The sequence below is a fragment of the Saccostrea cucullata genome, unplaced genomic scaffold, assembly GCF_032062105.1.
Source record: "Saccostrea cucullata isolate Sc308-1 unplaced genomic scaffold, CSIRO_AGI_Scuc_v1 ctg6006, whole genome shotgun sequence".
Classification (NCBI taxonomy): domain Eukaryota; kingdom Metazoa; phylum Mollusca; class Bivalvia; order Ostreida; family Ostreidae; genus Saccostrea; species Saccostrea cuccullata.
In genome coordinates, this window is record NW_026929277.1 from 12566 (window position 1) to 36606 (window position 24041).

Consider the following 24041-nt stretch of genomic DNA (forward strand, 5'->3'; position numbering starts at 1 on the left):
TATTGAGTCAAAAGCTGACTGACGTTTTTCATACAAAATTATAGCACAATATTCATACACTGAATTGACGACGGATTTTCTCGTTATTTCCTGATCATGACAAGAAGTACACGGCGGGTGTGACCAGTCGGCAGGGGATATCTCTCCTCCATGGCACCTGATCCCAGCTCTGATGTCCCACATGTATTTTGTATCGTTTTATGGACTTTGAGATTGAATACTGTTCGTTATCTCTATATCCTTTTCCATGATTTAACTCATGATTAAAAATACTAAAAAGAAGAACTTGAGGGGGAACAAAACGCGCGGAATGCCTATAGGTTCAAATATTAAGAAATCATATTCAGTTTGTAAATTGAGTTTTTAAATTAAGTTCTCCTTGTTGAAATTTATGACATTATGATAAACAAAACCTCTCTTGGAGGAAAGAAATCTCGAATTTCTTTTTTTAAATATAAGATGGTATAAGTGGGATTCGAATTTTAGCAATAAAAAATCCGAAGTGTCAGGTTACTTTCAGACAAACGTGCTAAACACTACGCTACATGGCTCATGATGAATGATGGAGCATTTAAAGCATGTTTATAATATGACCCTAGGTTTAATAGACTACAAGATTAGTATTTCTCCGATCGATTTTCATAAAAATGTACATTTAAGATAAGTGGGTTTTCGCACTATGTTTTTGTAAACCAAAGAAAATATTTTTTTAATTATTGCAAACATTTAGGATTATCTTTCAGAAAAAAAAGGAGCGAAGACCCGCTCCTATGGAAAAAAATGGTGAAGTATGAGAAAATGACTTTTTTTTTCTTTTTTCATGAATGTATGCTATTTCATATATAGGCAAATATTTTCAGTCTTTCTGAGATTTTTTGTAAATATAGAGAAATTACGTATTAACATATTACATTTAGTAAACTTTATTTTTTGGTGAAATATCAAAGAAAATTTGGATATAATTGAGATGCAATTTTTCAATTCACATCTGTCGCACTATAGGCGCTTCTTCCGCATCACCCCCCCCCCCCCCGTTTCTTTGTAACTTAAGTTGTATGAATTAAAGTAACCCTTTTTAATATAAGACCAAAATGAAAAAAAAAGTTTCATAGCATGAGAATTAAAATCTAGTTCATTTTGAACATAGAGAATCTCACAAATAAAGATGACCCCGCCCCCCCCCCCCCCCCCGAAAAAAAAAATGAACGAAAGCAATGAAGTTTAATTTTTTTTGTACTAGTAGAACTTTAAGTTCATAGAGACTTTGTTTCCTTATATTTGGTAATACATGCTATTTTGGTCAAATTATGATACATGTATAATGTTTTGAAATCTTAAAACTATTTCAAAATGTGTTATTCACTAATATTTACTGGGAAGGAGGAGTGGTAAGGGGGCTATCATTTTATAATTATATCATGTTTGAATTCTAGTTTTTGATCTTAGAGTTTAACATATATCAGAAAACCCTAATATTGGCCTAAATAGAGCTGTCATTAGCTGAATCAGTGTTTCAGAAATACATCTTGTTTTCATTTTGAATTAGAAACTTTTCATATAGGACAAGTCATCGGGAAGCGCATAATTATTTTTTTTTTTGGCAAATCAGTTAAACAATATGGACCTGACTGCCTTTTCTGTCTGGCCACACAACAGCCCTTGGAGAAAGCTGACACATTAAGGCTGATTCAGTACCTAAGGGCAGACAACTCTTTGAGTGCTGATGGCACCCTGGACCCTGTGAGTCTGTGTCTGTTAATGGCCATGCATCCTGAACTGTTTTGATGTCAGTCTATTGGAACACGAAGATGGAAGAGGTTAGTCGATCCCTGATAATTTATTCATCATTTCACAAACCATAATTTTATTGTTCATAAATCAATGCTGTGTATCATTCGAATTCATTGAAAAATATCAAGTTTGAACTTTTTTTGGCAATATATATGTCAATCTTTCTTAAGGAATTGCTTTGAAATAATAAGAATTATCAATTTAAAAATGAAATAAAAAGGTTAAAGTTGATGACTTTTGACATTTACAGATCAAATTCCTGCAGTGTCTACCAATGATGATGGATTCGACCTACATACCTGACAATAACACCAGGATCTCATGTCAACGCGAGCCTGCATGGACCAACTCAGGTCTTAGTTCAAAAATCAACTGAAGGTAAAGTTTGAAAATGAGACAAAGAGCAGCACTATAGTATTATTAGAAAACTCAGGTCTTGATTGGGAAACCTAGCTACTATTGGTTTATTATACATGCATGGTTAAAAACCTGTCAATCAGAAGATTAATACATCCTTTATGGTACCTGCCTTAGAGTTGATATTTCTACCTTGGTACATGTATGTCCTAATACATCGTGAATGAATTTGATATGGCAAGATAGTCATAAGTGCTTTAAGATATATTGAAAATAAACTGTAAACTCATTTTGGGCTTTATTGATATCTAAGGATGACTCGCTCTTGATTTACATGAACTTGATTTGTAGGGGTGATTGGGATTTGTGAAGAGGATGAGGTGGTCATTAACGAAGCCCTGGAAGCTAACGTGTTCCACTTCCTGCGACTGGCTGTTGTAGCCGTACATGATTTCCATAAAGAGGTAGGTCATTTGGTGTATATTTCAAGTTGACATCAAAATTTACACACTTGTAATTCAGCAGCAAGTCAAATAAGAAGTTGTTTGACAAATCATTATTTTGACTCTTCAGACTGGATTCTTAATATCCTAACAGGGTTGGAACTATTAAATAGCATATTGTTTTTGTTTTGTAGGAATATTATCTAGAGAAAGTCCAAAGGCTGGTTACAGACGTTATTTTTCACATGCCACTGAAGGTATGTACGTAATTATAATTAAGTGACACCTAAACTAATTGTTAATGAATTTGATCACAAAACAGTGCAAATTTTGCATGGCTAACTTTGTCTGAAAAATAAGTTCTTTTCAATGGTTGTAAATTTTGAAATAAATGTTGATTAAAGTAAAATATATCTGAAAAATATTCCTCATGTGAAAAAGAGAAAGGAAAATTTAATTAAGTCAGTTTGAACCCTTTATGAAGTGGTAAGATTTATATATTGTAAAAAATTTAATATAGTCTTTTAAAGGAACTTTATTCTGTATGATTGACAGGTGAAAGAGCTGCTTACAAGAGATGCGTCGAGAATCGTGGTGTCCAAGAGTTCCCTAGAACCTCCCAGGTAACCCAGTCATGGCTTCCAGTATTGAGACTGGTATGTAATGGTCCCTAGTGTTTACTGCTTATATCAACATGATTAAGGTTTACTGACCCTCTGACAAGAGAGATAACTCCTACGTAACCCAGTCACGGCTTCCAGTATTTACTGAGACAGGTACAAATGTATGTAATGGTCCCTAGTGTTTACTGCTTATATCAACATGATTAAGGTTTACTGACCCTCTGACCATGATCACCGGTCGATTTTCGACCAGACATTGGCCCGTAGTCGACCGACGTACGAACGATGTTCACCAATGTATGAGCGATGTAATATACATCGGCCGAGTATCCTGGAACATCGTTTTTTATTAGCAATGCATCGCTGGGCCGTTTTAAGTCCGGCCGGCAACCACGCCATTTTTATCATAAAACGCATTGGTTGTCCATCGTATACCCAACGCTTGATAATGTGACTGATACTTTAAGGACTACTAGGCCGATGTGGACCGATGTTGGGGCATCGCTAACACCACGGATTACCACCGATTACCACCGGTCTACGGCTACCGGCCGGGAAATGTGACCTAGGCATAACCTGATTATTTTTGATGACCCGGCAGGTCATGCTTATCACCCGATTTTTGCCAAACGGTAGACAGACTACTCGGCCCAACGACACCTCGGCCCGTGCTGGTTGACACCTCGGCCCTGACAGGTCGGCTCAAAATCATTGACACCTCGGCCCATACCGAAGACTGCTCGGCCCATTAGGAATGAATTAAATTTAATTTGTTTTAATTATTGTTATTATTATTTTTTGTATTTTCACTGTCATGGTAATGTAAATGTATTCTATGTATTTCTAATCACTTTACGTTTAATTACTATGAATATACGATAATTTCAGACTTTTCTAACAAACCACAGCACAACATCAAATTACAATCCGTTGATTGGGAGGTAACAGGTCTATTTATTTATTGACTTTGTTGTTTATTACAAGGCAACATAATACATTATTAATATATTTACTAGCTATTTTAAAGAAAAATTGCGCATATTTTAATGTTTAATTTTAATAAAAAATCATATTTTTTTCAAATCAATTCAATAATATCAACAATGGTTTCTTAATTAAAGGAACTTTTATTAACATTAACTCCCAATTGTGGCTTCTCATAATTAACTCCTCATAGTCACCACCCCCTATGACACGCGCTCGAGACTAAAGAATGCACTGCCTCTTGTTTGTTTAATGATTAGCACTTATAATCAAGTTACTAATGGATCGTCTTTCTTTAATTTTAATTACCGTCAATTTGCCGTCTTGGAATATTGCAAATGTATCAAATTAATTTTCTATTGCATTTCATAGATATATAACAACATAAATAATAATTGAAATATATTTAATCAAAATAATATATTTCTGTTTGGACCGAGGTGTCTTTTATGTGAGCCGAGGTGTCTTCAAATTTGGGCCGAGCCGTCGGAGCCGAGGAGTCGTTGGGCCGAGGTGTCGTTGGGCCGAGCAGTCTGACATTCTTGCCAAACAACCCGAAAATCTCCCGATTTTCCGGATTTGGTTCGTAAATTAGGTTGCACTTTAAACTTCCAGTTACAACCCAAGCTTAGATCTAAGTAAACAATGCGGCGAATGCCGATGGATAAATTATCAGTGCAGGTGTAAACAATTAACTGAGTGTTGTTTTGACAAATCAATGTTTGAAGTCAATTAAAATGGCTTCCGATAGAACTAGATCGTTATCAGGGCCAACAGGAACAAATTGAACCAAAACATATGTCTCTGATTGAACCAAGAAAAAGAGAAACGATGTTTATGTACATATCAAGGAATTTTGGAAAAAAAAACTTTCATTCTAGATAAAATAAAGTGATCGAAGACAGTGTAGGCCTAACTTCACATTTGGTTCGTAAATTAGGTTGCACTTTTAACTTCCAGTTACAACCCAAGCTTAGATCTAAGTAAACAATGCGGCGAATGCCGATGGATAAATTATCAGTGCAGGTGTAAACAATTAACTGGGTGTTGTTTTGACAAATCAATGTTTGAAGTCAATTAAAATGGCTTCCGATAGACCTAGATCGTTATCAGGGCCAACAGGAACAAATTGAACCAAAACACATGTCTCTGATTGAACCAAGAAAAAGAGAAACGATGTTTATGTACATATCAAGGAATTTTGGAAAAAAAACTTTCATTCTAGATAAAATAAAGTGATCGAAGACAGTGTAGGCCTAACTTCACATTTATAACATATTGCAGTAGTTAATTAATTAAGAGAGAGGAAAAATAGCTTCAAAACTGAAACTGGTATACTTTCAAATTTAGCAGAAACTGAAAAGGCTTAAAAAGAAAATGCACACTTACTTCAGGTCAATATTGAAATATGAAACCTTCAATTTTCATTTTTAACATGTAAATTTAAATCAAATTATGTATGAATTTTTTGTCATAGTAAATTAAATCCTTTTGCAATAAAAGAATTCTCAATACACAAATACTTTGTATATGTATAAAATTTAATCATGGTAAATATGTCGTGAATGTCGTTACACGTTATGACCAGATTTTTTACTGTCCAAATCTGGTCATGACCAGATTTTTACATGCTGGAGGTTGGCAAGTATGTTTCCCGCTTTATTGGATATCTTTATTGAGAATTCTTTTTAAATTGGGTTAGGAGGTAGAGACATTTGTGTTTTGTTTTGTTAAGAATTGAAGTTACATAATTATTTCAGGTGTTGAAAATACTGGATGACAGTGTCCGACAACTTGAAACATACAAGGCTATACCAGGTAAATAGTGATTAAAGAAATTCAGGTGTTTTTATTTGTGTTGTAAAGTGTTTAATTTGTTTGGTTTATTGAACTGGCTAATGTTCAATAAGTTAATTTGATTGGTTGGATGGACTAGATAATGTTATGTGAAGTAATTTGATTGGTTGATATTACTAGCCAATGCTAGGAGAGTTAATTTGATTGGTTTATTGAATTGACTGATGCTAAGAGAGTTAATTTGATTGGTTGATCTGTATTGACTGATGCTAAGAGAGTTAATTTGATTGGTTGATCTGTATTGACTGATGCTAAGAGAGTTAATTTGATTGGTTGATCTGTACAGGACAGGAGTCCCTAGAATCTGCCAGTCTGCTGTGTTTACAGCTGATAGAGACCAGTTTGGAGAAGTCAGGGACGTTCCTGGACGCGTGTCGTGAGACGGGAGCCTCTGCCATGGTGTCCGCCATGGTGTCATCTTCTCCTGAGTGTTAATCCACGCAGCGGGAAAGCCGACCACCTCGTTAATGTCACAAAGTAGGTCACTGAAAGTAACAAAAATCAAGCAAACATTTATTTTATTTGAATAATATAAAAGTTTTATTGCTTTTGGTCATTCAAGTCTTTTAAAAAATGGAAAGTTGTAAGAAACATTAATTTTATCATCCTTTATTGTGTGATCATGGTCACAATTGGTGTTTTATAATCTTGTAGATTTATACAGTTCAGCATTCCTCTTCCTGAGCATGCCCAGTCAGCGAAGATGATCCTGTATCAAGTGTATCACTCAGCTCCTTTACAAGTGGCCCTTGTCAATCTGTTCACATCAAATCAGGTAACAGTATAATTTGATTAAGACACCAAGATGAACATTTTTTAAAGCTATGAATTCTCCTTGAACTGAGAATTATTTCCAGTCTGGTTGACACTGAAAAAGATGCTACATTATAATGCACCATGTCTAGTTCCAGAATAAGATAAATGGTAGACTGGATTGTTATTAGGGTTCTGTAGAAATCTTATGCCATATAATTCTTGGTTTACATTATTGTACATGATTGTGTGTATCACATAAAATTCATTATTCCAGACCTCTCATCTGGAGCTGCTCCATGGATTTGTGGAATGTCTGGAAGTGGAGGAACCAGAACAAATGGTGGAGAAGACGATCCACTTACCTGAGGAGGAGGGTATGTTAAAATTGTGTGGAGAAAGAGAGAGAGAGAGAGAGAAGGGTATGTACTCAGTAGTGTGGAGAGAGAGAGAGAGAGAGAGACAAGGGTATGTACTCAGTAATGTGGAGAGAGAGAGAGAGAGAGAGAGAGAGACAAGGGTATGTACTCAGTAGTGTGGAGAGAGAGAGAAAGAAAGAGAGAATCCACTTACCTGAGGAGGAGGGTATGTTAAAATTGTGTGGAAAGCAAGAGAGAGAGAGAATCCACTTACCAGAGGAAGAGGGTAACTCTGGTCCCATAGAGAAGTGACATGGGGTGAGAATGATCAGATATACCAGAGGAAGACAGTATCTAGGGACTCAGTACAGAAGTGGAGAAACTAGGGTCTCGCACAGAAGGTTGGGGTGTATTGTTCAGTGAAAGATGATAAAAATGGTTTCAACAGTGATGTGTAAAGGAAGGAGCATTCCCATGATAAATCTGAGGAAGATGGTAACTAGGAATCCCAACAGTGTGGATTGATCTCTCATAGTTTTGAATTCCCATTTTGTTTAAACAATACTGTTTACCGTATAAGTAAAAATTTTAGTGAAGATTTAATTTTGGCATTGTTAGCAAGGCTGCTGAGATCGCTATAATTATATATCGCTAAAAATTTATTGCGTATTATTTGTAATAGGTTCTTTAATTAACATTTTTAAATCGCTAAAATTACATCTCGCTAAAAATAAAATATCAGTTTTTAAGAGCAAATCGCTAAAGGATCACTTCATAATAAATAGGGATCTGACCTATACATGTAGGAACGGGCATGGTTTTCTTCTCTACAAAAAGCTTGTCAATTTTCATTCAGATTAATGACATTAGGCCGAATACATTTTTTAAAAATTTGTTTTTTCCTAAATCTTTATTTCAGTGAGTAGATGTAGAAGAAACCCTTTCATTGATTTTCTGAGTTTATTATCTCCAAATGCATAATTGATATTTGTCTTTACTTCTCATTGTGCATAATGGTATTGTCTACTGTCTCTGAAATTCTATTTTTTGTGTCTAGTAGGCTATTTATCCATGGATATAATAAAAAATGTCATTAATGTGTGCAAATTATATAGGCCTAAATGAAATCCAAGGGAGTACAGTTACTGATATATGTAGCCAAAATCAATGTGATTAAATTCTAAGGAATATATTCAACTGTAATGCAACGCAGCTCAATGCTGTCAAGAATATCTGTATCAAATTACACAGAGTGAGTTAGTGTGTCCTCGGAGAAAGTGTGCTTATACTGAAGTATGTTCCGCCTGACTGACAACTGTACATTTGTTTGTTACGATCTGACATCTCTTTAATTTTTCTTGTATCAAGAATGGGCATACATAAACGATAGATAATTGAAGGAAAATACACAAGTCTATTTAAAAAAATTAAGTTGTCTTTAAAAGGCGAAATTTAAAACTTTAAAAGTGTGGTGCCAGGTGGATTCGAACCCACGACTTTAAATAGAAGCAATTCACGTAGTAAAACCAACTCGTATATCATCTGAGCTGGTCCGTGTATAAAAATGTCAAATCAAAATTTGAAGCAGATTTTCAAAATCAGGTTTCCTTAATTTTTTGTAGGATTTTTGGGAATTTTGTGCCCCTAAAAGAATCCTATCTTAAATCATTCCTTACATCATAACCTATCAAAATATCACAATTTTATTTAGGGGCAGGCCTGCCCTGAAGGACTTCTAGGCCAAAATTCATGCAAAAATCAATGCTTTAACGGATAAAATGGTGTTTCAGTCAACTTTGAAGGTTTATTGTAAAGTTGTAAATAATAAATTTTAGGTATAAAATACAAATTTGGAAAATTTAGACATATGTACGTTAGAAAACACAAATAAAGCTTAATTATTTAATGTCACTTTTTCCAGGAAATTGTTCTCTCCTATAGGTCAATTCTTTTGTTAAAGTGAATACATCCTTTGTGTCTCGCTAAAATTTCCTCATACAATGAATCCCCCCTCCCCTCCCTTTTTTTAACTTGGGCAAATTTGAAATAACATTTTCTCATAAACAGACCTGTATCTTGGTGAAAATCAAATCAAATTGTTTTCAGGAGTGATTGTGTGTAAAAGATGTAAACAGAAATATTCCTGCATATTATTGATGCTCAGAAAGAATTGTACTTTTCTCTCTCAGATATTAATGTAAACATTAACACAAATATAATGTTTTAAATTTCTGAGAAGTTCAAAGAATGCCATTATAATGTCACTTTATTACCGATTAGCTGTATTGTTACAGATGATTCCTGTGAGATTGGCCACGTCCGTAACTCCACCATTATAATGTCACTCTAATAATGATTAGTTTTGTTGTTACAGATGATCCGTGAGATCAGCCACGTCCGTAACTCCACCATTATAATGTCACTTTAATACCGATTTGCTGTATTGTTACAGATGATTCCCATGAGATTGGCCACGTCTGTAACTCCACCGTTATAATGTCACTTTAACACTGATTAGCATTATTGTTTCAGATGATTCCTGTGAGATTAGCCACGTCCGTAACTCCACCATTATAATGTCACTTTAATACCGATTTGCTGTATTGTTACAGATGATTCCCATGAGATTGGCCACGTCTGTAACTCCACCATTATAATGTCACTTTAACACTGATTATCTTTATTGTTACAGATGATTCCCGTGAGATCGGCCACGTCCGTAATTCCACCAGACAGTACCTACTTCAGGTCCTACTGAGATCTCTAGACCAACCTTCACCAAACTTGGCACACCTGCTGCTGGGCTTTGACATTAGGAAGTCTCAAAGCAGAACTCTGCCCCAGGATCCAGGTGAGCTAAAAAAAGAAGCTTTATATAAATTTTACTTCAAGATGCAAAAGATTCTTAGATCTACCAATGAAAATTTTGCACATTCACTATTAAATTCATATTTCTAAAACCAGGTATCCTTGGGTCCCCTAAGACCTGTCTACATGCAGTCCTGTCCCTGTTAGAGAGGGGGTGGGGACACACTCCGGCCCCATCTGCCTGAGGGACACTCCACGACCGTCTGAGCTGGCCTACAAACTCATCTACCTCCTGGCTGCCAACAGGGAGACGTCGACACCCACTTTACGATATTTACGTACAACCAGGGACTTCCTGTTCAGGCAGCTCCAGCATTTACCTTTCACTCAGCAGTTTTATAGTGAGTTCAAATTAAAATAAGAATTTTTGTATTTTGTGACAAAAATGATTTTAATAGAGAAACTAGTCAAAATTTGTTGATTATTTAATATGTAATTGTCTTTTTAGAACGCCCTGTAATCATTTCTCAGTCATGGTTGCTGAAGCTGATTGCCATTGAACTGCGACTGACTGCGCTGAACCGTCAAAGGTCACACACACTGAGGTTAATGAAAGCCCTGCTGGACGACTGGTCAGAAGGTCAAACAGGTAAGGTCAAGTTCAAAGGTCACACAAGCTGAGGTTAATGAATGTCTTGATCCATGTGTATTCAGGGGGTTAAAATGGTAAAGTCAGGTGTTATGGGTCAGAATTACCCGAAATGCCAGCAAAGATCAATAACAAGATTTAAACTTAACAATAATTTATTTACAGTAATATATAATAAGTATATGAAACATAAAGTACAAACTTAGCAAGAATCTAAAAATACATACATCAGAGTGTCCATTGCTGCACACAATGTCCCAGTGAAAATATATCCCAGTTATATCTCAATAGTGCTTATACGACAAAAGTATATCTATGCATCGAATTGACAGGGTATTTATACAGTAATATAAATCTAGAATATTCTAGAAATTGTTAAAACATGATATTACTGGAACAATCTGGACATACTCAAAATTCAAGAATGTTTTAGATAGAATGACCGAACATATTGACCACTCTGGAATGTTCAAGAAACTTAATGTTACTAATAATATACATGATGAAACAATACACATATCACAACACCTCCCCCCTTAAAAAGTTTGAATGTCAATGAAAACTTGTATCATTAAAACATAGGTACATTAATACAAAATCTAGTATGTTTACGATACTCTTGACAAGGCATCTGCAATAACATTGTCTTTGCCTTTGATATGCTTAATTGTTATGTTGTATTCTTGTAACAACAAACTCCATCTAGTCAGTCTTTGATTCTTGTTTGACAATTTATGCAAAAATGTCAGGGGGTTGTGATCAGTATATACAAGAATTGGATGCAAAGTAACATTCAAATAAACATCAAAATGCTGTAAAGCTAACAACAAAGCAAGGCATTCTTTTTCAATAGTAGAATAATTTCGTTGACATTTTGTAAGTTTCTTTGAAAAATAAGAAACAACTCCATCTACCTTATCACTATGTTCTTGAAACAAAGCTGCCCCGATTCCAACATCACTAGCGTCAACAGTAAGCTTAAATTGCTTAGAAAAATCTGGAGTTGACAGAACTGGGTTGCTCATAAGGACAGATTTGATTTTATGAAAGGATTTTTCACAGTCCTTTGTCCATTCAAAGTTAACCCTCTTTTGTAAAAGATTTGTAAGTGGACTAACAACTGAGGAAAAATTTGGACAAAATTTTCTGTAAAACCCAGCCATGCCCAAAAACCTCATTAATTCTTTCTTGTTTGTAGGAATCGGGAACTTTGCAATAGCTTCCACTTTAGCCATTATGGGTGTAACATAACCTTGACCTACTTTATGACCTAAATACTCTACATAAGCATGACAAAATTCGCTCTTCTCAAGATTCACAGTTAAGTTTGCTTTAGCTAAAATGTCAAATAAAGCACGCATGATTCGAAGATGTTCGTCCCATGTGTCACTGTATATGATGACATCATCAATGTAGGCCTCGCATCCCTCAAGGTCTTGAAGAAGGGAGTGAATCATCCTTTGGAATGTAGCCGGTGCGTTTTTCATGCCAAAAGGCATTACTTTATACTGGTAAAGTCCATCTGGTGTAGCAAAAGCAGATATTTCTTTTGCTCTTTCTGTTAACGGTACTTGCCAGTAGCCTTTCAACAGGTCAAATTTACTGACAAATTTCGCGTTTCCAATGTTGTCAATACAGTCATCGATTCTAGGTATTGGATATGAATCAGTTTTGGTAACAGAATTCACTTTTCTAAAGTCTGTACATAATCGGTAGGTACCGTCCTGTTTTGGTACAAGAATACATGGTGAGCTCCAATTACTTTTACTAGGTTCAACAATGTCATTGTCCAACATGTACTGCACTTCCCTTCTTAGGTACTGCAATTTTATTGGATTGAGACGGTACGGATGTTGTTTGATAGGCAGAGCGTCGCCAACTATGACATCATGACAAGCTGCATTAGTTTTCTTTGGAACATCCGAAAAGATTTGATGATACTCATTCATCAAGTTTTTAACTTGTTCTTTTTGGTGAATGTTCAAATGTCCAAGTTTGGCATCAAAATCAGCCAAAATTTCTGAGTTTTTTAAGCGGACACTCTGATTACAATCTTTCTCATTCATTTCTACACTCGTATCACTTTCAATACAATTTTGAACAGTCTTAGCATTGGCTAAAGTGGAAACTGGTTTTACAGAATTTCGGTCACACCTTTCAAAATACTCTTTCAACATGTTAATGTGACAAACCCGTTTCTCTTTACGTCGACCTGGTGTCTTAACTACATAGTTTACATCACTGATCTTGCTTTCAATTTCATAAGGGCCATAAAATCTGGCCTGTAAAGGATGACAAGGAATAGGTAAAAATACAAGAACCTTATCACCTGGCTTAAACACCCTATTTCTGGCATCTTTGTCATACCACATTTTCATTTTCATCTGAGAATTCTTCAATTTTTCTTGTGCTAATTTACAAGCATTGTAAAGTTTTTCTTTGAAATCAGACACATAATCTAAAAGATTAAGATCACTAGTCTCAGTCAGCCACTTTTCCTTCAACAATTTCAAAGGACCTCTAACTGTATGACCGAACACCAATTCAAAAGGACTAAACCCAAGAGACTCCTGGACTGCCTCTCGTGCAGCAAATAGTACAAGATGAACCCCTTCATCCCAGTCTTTTTCATACTGGTAACAATAGGTCTTCAGCATTGTTTTTAGGGTTTGATGAAAACGTTCTAGCGCTCCCTGGGACTCAGGATGATAAGCAGTTGATCGATACTGCCTAATACCCAACTCATGCATGACTTGCTGGAACAACCCCGACATAAAATTTGAGCCTTGATCCGACTGAATTGCCTTGGGTGCTCCTACAAAACTGAAAAACTTGGTTAGGGCCTTAACTATGCTCTTTGCCTTTATATTCCTAAGAGGTATGGCTTCAGGAATCCGAGTGGATGTACACATAATGGTAAGTAAATACTGGTTTCCTGACCTAGTCCTAGGCAAAGGTCCTACACAATCCACTCGACTAAACAGTTCTTCAAAAGCTGGAATGGGTTGGAGAGGAGCAGATGGTATCTTCTGATTTGGTTTACCTACCATCTGACAGACATGGCATGACTTGCAAAACTTCGAAACATCCTTTCTTAGCTTAGGCCAATAAAAATGACTCAAAATCCTATTATAAGTCTTATTGATACCTAAATGACCAGCCATAGGTGTATCGTGAGCTAAACTCATGACATCTCGACGATAAGCAGCTGGGACTACTATCTGGTGAACAACACGCCACACTTCATCTAGAGAAGCATCAGGTGCTCGCCATTTTCGCATAAGGATGCCATCTTTCATATAGAAGCATTCTCCAACCTTAGTAGCCTCTTCTGGTGGAAGTGCCCTCTTACTAAGTTGAATGATATCTGGGTCTTTATGTTGTTCAGAGAGTAAACGTTCTCGGCTGAGGATGTCCTTGCCTTGGCTAACTAGTGGATGCAACTCTTCAACCTCACCACCAAATTTTGGTAAAAGTTCTTTCTTCTCTTGCTTCTTCATATTGTGTGGTTCCATGCTTGTTTGAGTGCCATCAAGGTCAGATAAGAAAGTGTCATTCAAATCAATATCAACAGAGGAATTCGTCTCGTCAAAGGCTTGAGTATGGTCTGCCTCCATTTCTCGTCTTCTGGCCATCGCTCTAGTAACAGCACAGGCTGGATAAATGTCATCATCTTTATCATCGCACATGACATCTGGAGTGATTTTCTCACAAACTATAGGATCTGGTACAACTTTTCCACCAGCTAAATCGTTGCCTAGCAACAAAGAAATGCCTGGAACGGGAAGAGTAGGTCGAACACCTTCGATAACAGGTCCAGTAACTAAATCTGACTTCAAACTAATTCTATGCAGGGGAACATCAATGACGCCTAGCTCCACACCCTGTAATAAAACTGACCCACCAGTACGCAGCACAGTTAAGGTTACAAAAAGGAGGCGTAGCCTAATTTGTACGGGAAAACTTGACTATGACATCATACACAATATACGTCATACAACATTTCTTTAAAATGCCACAAAATGAGTTTATCTGCTAATTCAACCAGTAAGAAATCATATAACTACATAGAAACTTACTACAGCGTGTTGTTTTGTCGTTAGTTAAATCCCACAAAACAAGTTATAAACAAGTCACTGATCGCAATACACTTGTCAATATGACGTCATTTCTTACAACGTGACGTAGTTTGTGTGCAGTGAGAGACAGATCAAGTAATATTTTCTCAACAAAATATGTATTCTCTAATTAAATAAAATATCATTTACAGATATTCTATGGGCTAATAACTTGAATTTAATGTCTTATTCGCTATTTTATTAATATATTTTCTATACATTGCGTATTTAATTAACACTGCCGTATATTTGTATGCAAGTACATCGGAGGGTAATGTGTGGGGTCTAATAAATCGATCTAGTGCAAGGGCATACACTCTATGGATCAAAGTAAGCTTTTACATTTCCACTATAGAACTATTAAGGTATCTGAAAAGTGCTGCGATCCCGATGAAATCTTAAAAACAATTTAATTATATCAATATTTCATGCCGCTGACCAGCAAAAAATATAGCATTCGGTCATACAAGTATAATTTTAACAATGAAATTGCAGAATTTAGACAGGATCGCAGCACTTTTTAGAAACTACAATACATGTTGAAAATATTTATATACTAAACTTGGAAATTCAACTTGGTTATGCCCTTGCACTAGTGACATTTATATCTAACATCAATACTTCTAGTCAATGTGCTAAAATCGCGTGACTGCCGCATCACGTGACTAGTCTAAATATAAAATATAATCGTCCTCGATATGTAGTTATTAATCATAATTACAATTATCCGATATATATTATGTACTTAAAATTATCGCCATCCCGATTACGAATACATTTTTAAATATAAAATTTTGTCGATATTTCCATTGCGCACCTTAACTGTACTGCGTAGAAGTCTGCTCAGACAAAGGAAGCACGCCCTCTAACAATAACGTCTGTGCAGCACCAGTATCTCTCAAAATCTGGACAGGTTTTATTTCGCTAGAGTCACCGAGTGAAACAAATCCCTGAGACATAAAGGGCTTATAATCCTCCATAGAATCAATAGAACTGGACTGTGAACCCTGGACATCAGGAGTGTCAGAACAATTCGAAACTAAGGCTTCTCTATCACCTCTAACTGCCGCACAAGCGTGTGGTTGAGTTTTATCAAAATCATTTTTTCTCTTAAGTTTAAAGCATTCACTGATCAGATGACCCTTTTTCTTACAATAACTATAAGTATGAAGCGACCCTATTCCAGACGATCCTTCAACACGTCCTGGATCGGACTTAAAACCACCTTGTGATGTAGACTGGGAACTTGTGAAAGACTGAGACCCTGAACCACTCTTTTTATATGTGTCTGAATTGGTAGAATTACTGCTAGTCTGAGATCTTGAAACAAAATTCTTTTTATGAGACAGAGCATAAGTATCAGATATGACTGCTGCCTCTTCAAGAGTTTTCACATTCTTATCTTCTAAATGTGTTTTCAAATCTTGAGGAACGCATTCCTTAAACTCTTCTACCAGGATGACTTGGCGCAAATTAGCAAAAGTTTTATCAAGTTTCTTAGATCTAAACCAATGATCGAATAAATCTTCTTTCTCTCGTGAAAATTCAACAAATGTTTGATTATCAAACTTCCTATACTTTCTGAACTTTTGTCTATACGCTTCAGGTACTAATTCATATGCTTTTAATATTGCTGCTTTGACCTTCTCATAGTCTGAACTTTCAGCTACCCCTAGTGCAGAGTATACCTCAGCTGCTTTGCCAACCAGTACACTTTGTAACATTGTTGACCAAACGTGTTGTGGCCATTTAAGATTCTCTGCGACTTTTTCGAATTGGGGAAAATATTTGTCTACAGATTTTTCTTGAAATTTTGGAACTAACCTAATATTTTTTGCTGCGTCAAATTCATTCTTGACAAATGACGGTTCTGGTTGGTGCTGTAATCTTAATTTCTCTAACTCAAAGTGCTCTTGTCTTTCTAATTTGTCTAATTCAAAATTCCGTTCACGCTCTCGTTCTTCTCTTTCTCTTTCTTTTTCTCGATCTTCTCTTTCTAATTTTTCTCTTTCTAATCGCATTTTCTCTAACTCTAATTGAAACTGATATTCTGCCATTTTGTAAGAGCCTAACTCTGATTTAACTGTGTATTCTGGAAGATCATATTTTTAGAAAGATGTTTTCTTCTACTAGTTTGTTTGCAACCTTAATTCTAATGTCTTGCTTTCTCTGAGAGGATTTAACATCTAACCCAAAATGCAAACCTAATGCGATCAAGTCATCCTTTTTTAACGTATCAAAAACCTGAACACTTGGTGAACTAAGAAAGTCTGTGACCGAAAATACCATGTTGATTTTTGCTGGCTTATAATCAAATTTAACGGTTCAATAAACAAAATTCTGACAATAAACTGCAAAAGTGCAAGAAATTCTTGATCCCGGACGAGCCCCCAATTCTGTTATGGGTCAGAATTACCCGAAATGCCAGCAAAGATCAATAACAAGATTTAAACTTAACAATAATTTATTTACAGTAATATGTAATAAGTATATGAAACATAAAGTACAAACTTAGCAAGAATCTAAAAATACATACATCAGAGTGTCCGTTGCTGCACACAATGTCCCAGTGAAAATATATCCCAGTTATATCTCAATAGTGCTTATACGACAAAAGTATATCTATGCATCGAATTGACAGGGTATTTATACAGTAATATAAATCTAGAATATTCTAGAAATTGTTAAAACATGATATTACTGGAACAATCTGGACATACTCAAAATTCAAGAATGTTTTAGATAGAATGACCGAACATATTGACCACTCTGGAATGTTCAAGAAACTTAATGTTACTAATAATATACATGATGAAACAATACACATATCACAACATCAGGTTTAATAACAGCCTTACAAAAAATCAAAACGGTCTGATTTGCTAAAGAAAGTACGTAATAAATGTGATTCTCACAGTGTTACAGCCAGCATTAGAAGACGAAGCTGACCTGAAGTATGACATATTTACGGAACAGAGTCTACAGAAATCTTATCTGTCTCAGACAGCCAGACCGTTCAGGAGTAAGCAAAGAAAAACATAAAAAATTATCACACTGCTCTTCTTTTGCTCATAAACACTTGTTCAGGCTTTATTTTTCTTGTTCAGGCCGCCAAGTGAGCAGGAAGTTACTAGGATTTCTGTATGAAGTTGACTTTTCACAGCGTTACCCTCCTACAATGAAGTTGGAGTTTTTAGAATCGTCGATGATTGAACAAGCCATTAAAAGTGTAGAAACTCCGACCGAACAGGACATTTTGTATTGTGATGTCAAACGACTTCACTGCCTACTGATGAACGAACTTAACAACTACCAGGGTAACATCATGGTGACTCAGAGACCTCGAGTTTTAGAGGTGAGATCGATATCATGGTGACTCAGAGATCGCGAGTTTTAGAGGTGAGATCGATATCCCAATTATTAAGCATTTAAGATCCTTACTTAATCCTCTTTGTGTCAGGTGATGTAAAGCTACACAGTCTCTCTTCCCAGCCCAATCTTATGCCATTGATTTCACCCTTCTCCACGATGACTGTCTTTTTCATGTTGTCTTAATTTCTTTGACCTGCCCCAAGGTTGTCAACATTTCAGCAAAATATAAAAGTTTTATAAATTTTTCAGGAAGTTGAGAATATTCTGCATCACGTGGTGCTACGTAACAGAATCCGCCAGGAACTGTCCACCAAACAGCAGGCTGTGGAGGTGTGGCGTCAGGTGACGGAGGTTCTGCTGACCACGTGTCCTGAGGACCTACTGACTGCTGAGGACAGACAGACCGTACTGTTTGAGCTGCTACAGGAACTACAGAGAAGGTAAAAACAATATCTGTGTGTCTTGTTTACTAACCCTAAGGGATCTGGTTTTAATATACCAAAACATGAGCATCTAATTAATGCCAGGTATTGGCCAAATTTCATCTGTATACTTAAGGTTAAAGTGTAAATCTTGCAAAAAGATGTATGGAAAAATGGTACTGTACGTAACATTTTCCTTCTATCACAATATTCATGTACTTGACAATTGCTTTCATTGTCATTGTCATTGGAAAAAGGAGGGGAAATTTTGATTTTACAGAGAAAAAAATTTTAGTATTGCGTCCCTTGATACTACATTTAATACCAATCTATCCATTATTTTTAGGTGACAGAAGATGATGCCTTGACAGAGTTAACTGCCCCTGTGGCAGGGGTCATCCTGACTCTGATGACAAATCTACTTCAGTGTTTCTGTCAGGATTCTGTCTCCGACGACGAAACCTCACACTTCCTCACCATGCTGGACTCCACAGCAGGTCAAGGTCAAACAGGGTCATGGGGTCAAGTGTCAGGGTCACGAACCCAATTTGCTTCCTCCCTTCAACTGGAGCTTAGAGGAGTGATAGATCACATTATGCTCTCAAGTAAGAATATATTGAAATATCTGAAGTGTATACTGGATGAAAAATACAGTTTCCGCATGGCTGAAACTCTACTGAAACTCTGCGGAAACTTTAGGTTACTAATAGTTTCCGCAAAGTTTCAGTGCGGAAACTTCAAGTTTCATCAAGTTTCCGCAGTGCGGAAACCAAAGGTGTCCACGAATCCAAATAGTTTCCGCAACTGAAACTTGCTGAAACTTGAGGTATACGCAAGTTTCAGTATGCGTATATGGTTGAAATACATATGGTGTACCATAAGTTTCCGCAACTGAAACTTGCTGAAAGTTGAGGTTTACGCAAGGTTTCAGTATGCATATACGGTTGGAATACATATGGTGTACCATAGGTTTCCGCAACTGAAACTTGCCGAAACTTGAGGTTTACGCAAGGTTTCAGTATGCATATACGGTTGAAATACATATGGTGTACCATAGGTTTCCGCAACAGAAACTGTACTATAAATTATACAATTTAGCCCAGCTTTTCAACCAAAACTCATTTTCCCCCTGAATTTTCATATTGGAAAAAACAAAACACACTCACACTAGTTATCAAAGAATATTTAATGTTATTATCAACATTTACATACATTGGCTTGGCCATTTATTTTCTCTTGCATCATAAATATTTTTACAACTAAGTCCAGCTCTCATGTCACAACAGGAGGACAGAGAAAATGTCTGCATTTAATGATGTCTCATACATGAGAGATATAATTTTGCGAAAGGAACTTAGAACTGCAATCAATCAACTAAACATGAATTTGGTATATGCAAGTCTAGTATCATCAAGGAAATGTAAAAGTACTTGGCATGATAAATGCACAAGTTCACATCATTAGTAGCCAATAAGCACCAAAGTGGATTTCTTTGTTAAATATTCAGTTTGTAGTCCATCATCAACCAACAGAAAAGTCCTTGAGTGGTCCACATTTTTAAAGACCCACTTGCACTTCAAGTTCAAGTTGGATTGACCTGCTCGTCAATTACCTCAACCTATTTGAAATATATTAAAATATAGTTTAACAAAATCCCAATCTAAATAAAACAACCTGTTAGATTCTCTTGCATACTCACTACACAACATCTAATAGCATCCATAGAAGGTCACGTCAAATGTCAAATACGGAACAACTCAGACTCTAGGCTTATTCATTCCAATAAATTAAATACAATAACTTTTGCATTCAAGTATTTGATTGGTTAATAGAATTTAACGTCTGACGTGACACTCTACAGGATGCCATTAGATTTTAGCCAATATGTGCACAGATCTAACATTTAATTTTAATAAGATTGACAAACTGAAAGTTCCTAAAACTGTTCTAGCACAAGCCTTTGTTTGATTAATTTCAGATTTTCAGCATTTTTGATCAGAATGATTTAAAATAAAATCTAATAAAGTGCCGCGCCACAGCATGATACGCCCGTCAAAAAATTACAATTTTCTTGAACAGTTTAGGTGCAAGAAAATCACATCAACCTTGATTCTAAGATTTCGATGATTTGTCATTTATCCATCCCCTGTGATGTAGGCATCAATTATAATAAATATTACATCACTGATAGATTTCTGTGCTGGTTGTGTTAGACCTTGTCAAATGCCCATCATCAAATTAGTCTTAACAACTTAATCTATACCAAATTAATTTTGAAAAAAAAGGCTGGCCATCAAATGACATATGTTATAAACTGACCAGCAGTTCTTCTGTCTAATCCCCAAAGGGTTGCTTAATCAGAGCGACTGAGGCAGCTAGCCTTCCTACATTGAACTCATTAATTAATCTTCAACTGGATGCTTGTCTACTCATTACTACCAAGAGATGAATGGGTCTGCACTACCTACTATAATTTTTTTTTAAAAACATGTAAAATACTCTCAGATTTTTTTTTTTGGTTGAGATTTAATGTCCGACAGGTTTTAGTATGTAATTCATATGGACATGCTGATTCAACCCCACCCCATAAAATTAGTTTTTAAATTAATAATATAACATTATATCAGATTAGTCTATTATGCAATATCAAATTAGTTTTAATTACTTTTCATCAAATTCATTTTAAAACTTAAGCTAGTCAACAAGAGCTATTTTTAATCAAACAGGCTTCCCATTTGCCCAATTCTCAAGGGATATAGATAACCGCCAATGCTATGTCAATTAGCTCCTCGCACTCAAAATCCATTAATTTCTCTCTAATTTGACATGCAATTTTCTGTTATCAAAATTCTTCTTGACCAGGGCTTGATAATTACACTCATGGGAGACATGGGATTTCTCTAACATACATTATATTTGTTTTAGATTGCTGTCAAGTATATGCTTAAAAAAAATAAGTATTTTCTTGATTTAACACTTTTTTAATAAGAACAGTGCAATACTCTTACATTATTTGGGATGTGTAAATGAATAGTAAAAAGACACATTTTTTTTTAAAAATTCACTTAAATTAAAGGTCACAGTGACCTTGAAATAGGTCGCTACACACCTTCTACCTAAGATGCATAAACTGGCCAAGTTTGATGATTGTAGGTCTTATTGTTTTCTAGCTATGGGCTGGAAAGGATTTTTCCATATTTGGCTATAACTTCTTAATTAAAGGTCAGAGCGACCTACTTTTTGTGCGCAACACACCTTCTACCCAAGATGCATCAGATGACAAAGTTTGGTAATCCTAGGCCTAGTAGTATTAAAGTTATGAGCCGGAAACGAAAAAGCTAACAGACAGACGGACAGACGGACGGACACGAAGCCTATAACATAATACGTCCCGTCTTAAGACAGGCGTATAAAAATTTATCAAGTGTAAAATCTCAAAAGTTTATTAAAGTTGCCTCTTTTAAACACTTGACAAGGGATAATGAAATAAACAAACTTGAATGTATTTAAATGTAATGAATATGTATGTATGGATTTGTTTCTGATAAGATTTTCAGAGTAAATTAAGGATTTTTTTCTTCATTTTACTTGTTCATCAAAATATTTTTTGTACCCCTAACCTAGACCCTTAAACCATGATTCATGATATTTGAATAACAACTAGAGGCCCACAGACCTTATAGGTCACCTGAGTATCATGTAAAGCCTAGAAAAAAAAATATGTTTGTTCCCGACCGACCCTAATATATAGTGCCAACTCTAAATTTTTTTAATGCTTTTGTCCCATGAAGTGCAAGATTTCACCCAGGGAATTTATTATAGTCTCCAACTTTGCAGGCTTTTCAAACATGTTCAAGATAGAAAGAAGTTTGAGTTACCTTTCTTTTAAGTCACAGAAATGCTTGAAAACACCATTTCTTTTGTCATTAATGTTACTTCTATACACTTTTTGATTCAATAAGCAAAAAAAAAAAAGTTTCAAAAAAAAATAATTACCAACATATATACCTTTATTTTTTCAGCCTGAAAGGGGAAACAAATAGAATTTTTTCTAGGCCTAACAACTTCCACTCAATTGAATTTTGTTCATAATTTAAACAAAAAGCCATGAAATTCACAATTTTGAAAGACGCACCTTTGTTTATCATAATTATACACTTAGTTTACATGCTTACTTTGGTTACTTAATACCCAAAGGTAGATCAGAGTAATAAAGATACAATGCAATTCCATTTTATAACCACCAGTTGTGTACCCCACCCCACAGGAACCACTAACCCTGGGGCCACACATTTCAAAATTTACTAAATGTTTTCATAGGTTTTATTTCATCTTAAATGGTTTGATTAATTCCAAAGAGCTATAAGACCCACCCTAATACTACAATCCCTGACCCTGGGGTCATGAATTTCATAATTATGGTAGAGGACTCAATGCCAATTAAAATCATACCAACAGTTTGACTGCTTGATGTTCAGGAGGGGAAAAGAAGAAGGGGATTTTCAAAGATTGCATGAATTTTAGTGGTTTTGGTCCCACCCCTCAGGCCCGCGGGGGGAGAGGTGGATAAAATTTATAAATTTTGTTCCCCTTCACCAAAATTGGTTGAAATTGGTTGAGCGGTTGCAGAGAAGCTGAAAATGTTGATAATACTTATCTTAAATAAATCATACAATTATAGTAGGTCGCTCGCAAAATGAGACTTCCTAAGAAAATGTTAACATCTGTTTATTTCATGGAAACATATATTAATAAATATATTATATAAAACTTAAAAAGTAGAGGAAAGCAGCTTACATGTAAACCCCCTCAACCCCCCCCCAACCCCAAAACACTCTGACTATGATCATGATGATAAATACTAAATAGAGAGCTTAACATTACACAGTGAGATTAACAACACAATAGAAAATAAAAACATAAACTTTATGCTTTAGTCCTTAATTTCCTAAAATAGAGCTACATAAATTATATTAATAAGTTCTTACTCACTGTTAAAACATACCTTTTAACAAAAGTATTCTTCATCCTCTCCTATTAGCCTTAGTTTTCAGATGATTTGTTCAGTGGATATCTGAAATTAAATTAGATCAAGTTAGTACAGTACCGTACATTTGTGACCGCGCGCTGGTCTGTCTTAGACATAATTTGGCGGTGCACGTTCATTTGGGGAATTTAGCTCAAGGGTTTGGGGAATGTTAGGAAACACATAAGTCCAAATTTGTAGGGTAACAATGACAGTTTATTAAAGTAATAATGAATTCCAACAGCATAAACACATAAAGATGCAAGTCCAAGTCCTAACTAAAATTTAGATAAAGTTGGCCTAAATAGAAATAAACTCTTAAGGGTTTCTAAGTCTAATTTCCTACATGGTTCTTAATATCAATTCTCTATAAAAATCAAAATTTTAAATAGGGATGTGGACATAACATATCTCCGATTTAGCTGAAATTCACACCATTTACTACAATTGGTATGTCTTTAATAAATATGATGTTAAAG

General features: G+C 35.5%; 1 pseudogene; it reads left to right on the plus strand.

Moving 5' to 3' along the window:
- Positions 1-1808: 1808 nt before the first annotated feature.
- On the plus strand, positions 1809-19141 carry LOC134280277 (nuclear pore complex protein Nup205-like; annotated as a pseudogene).
- The last annotated feature ends 4900 nt before the right edge of the window (positions 19142-24041 follow it).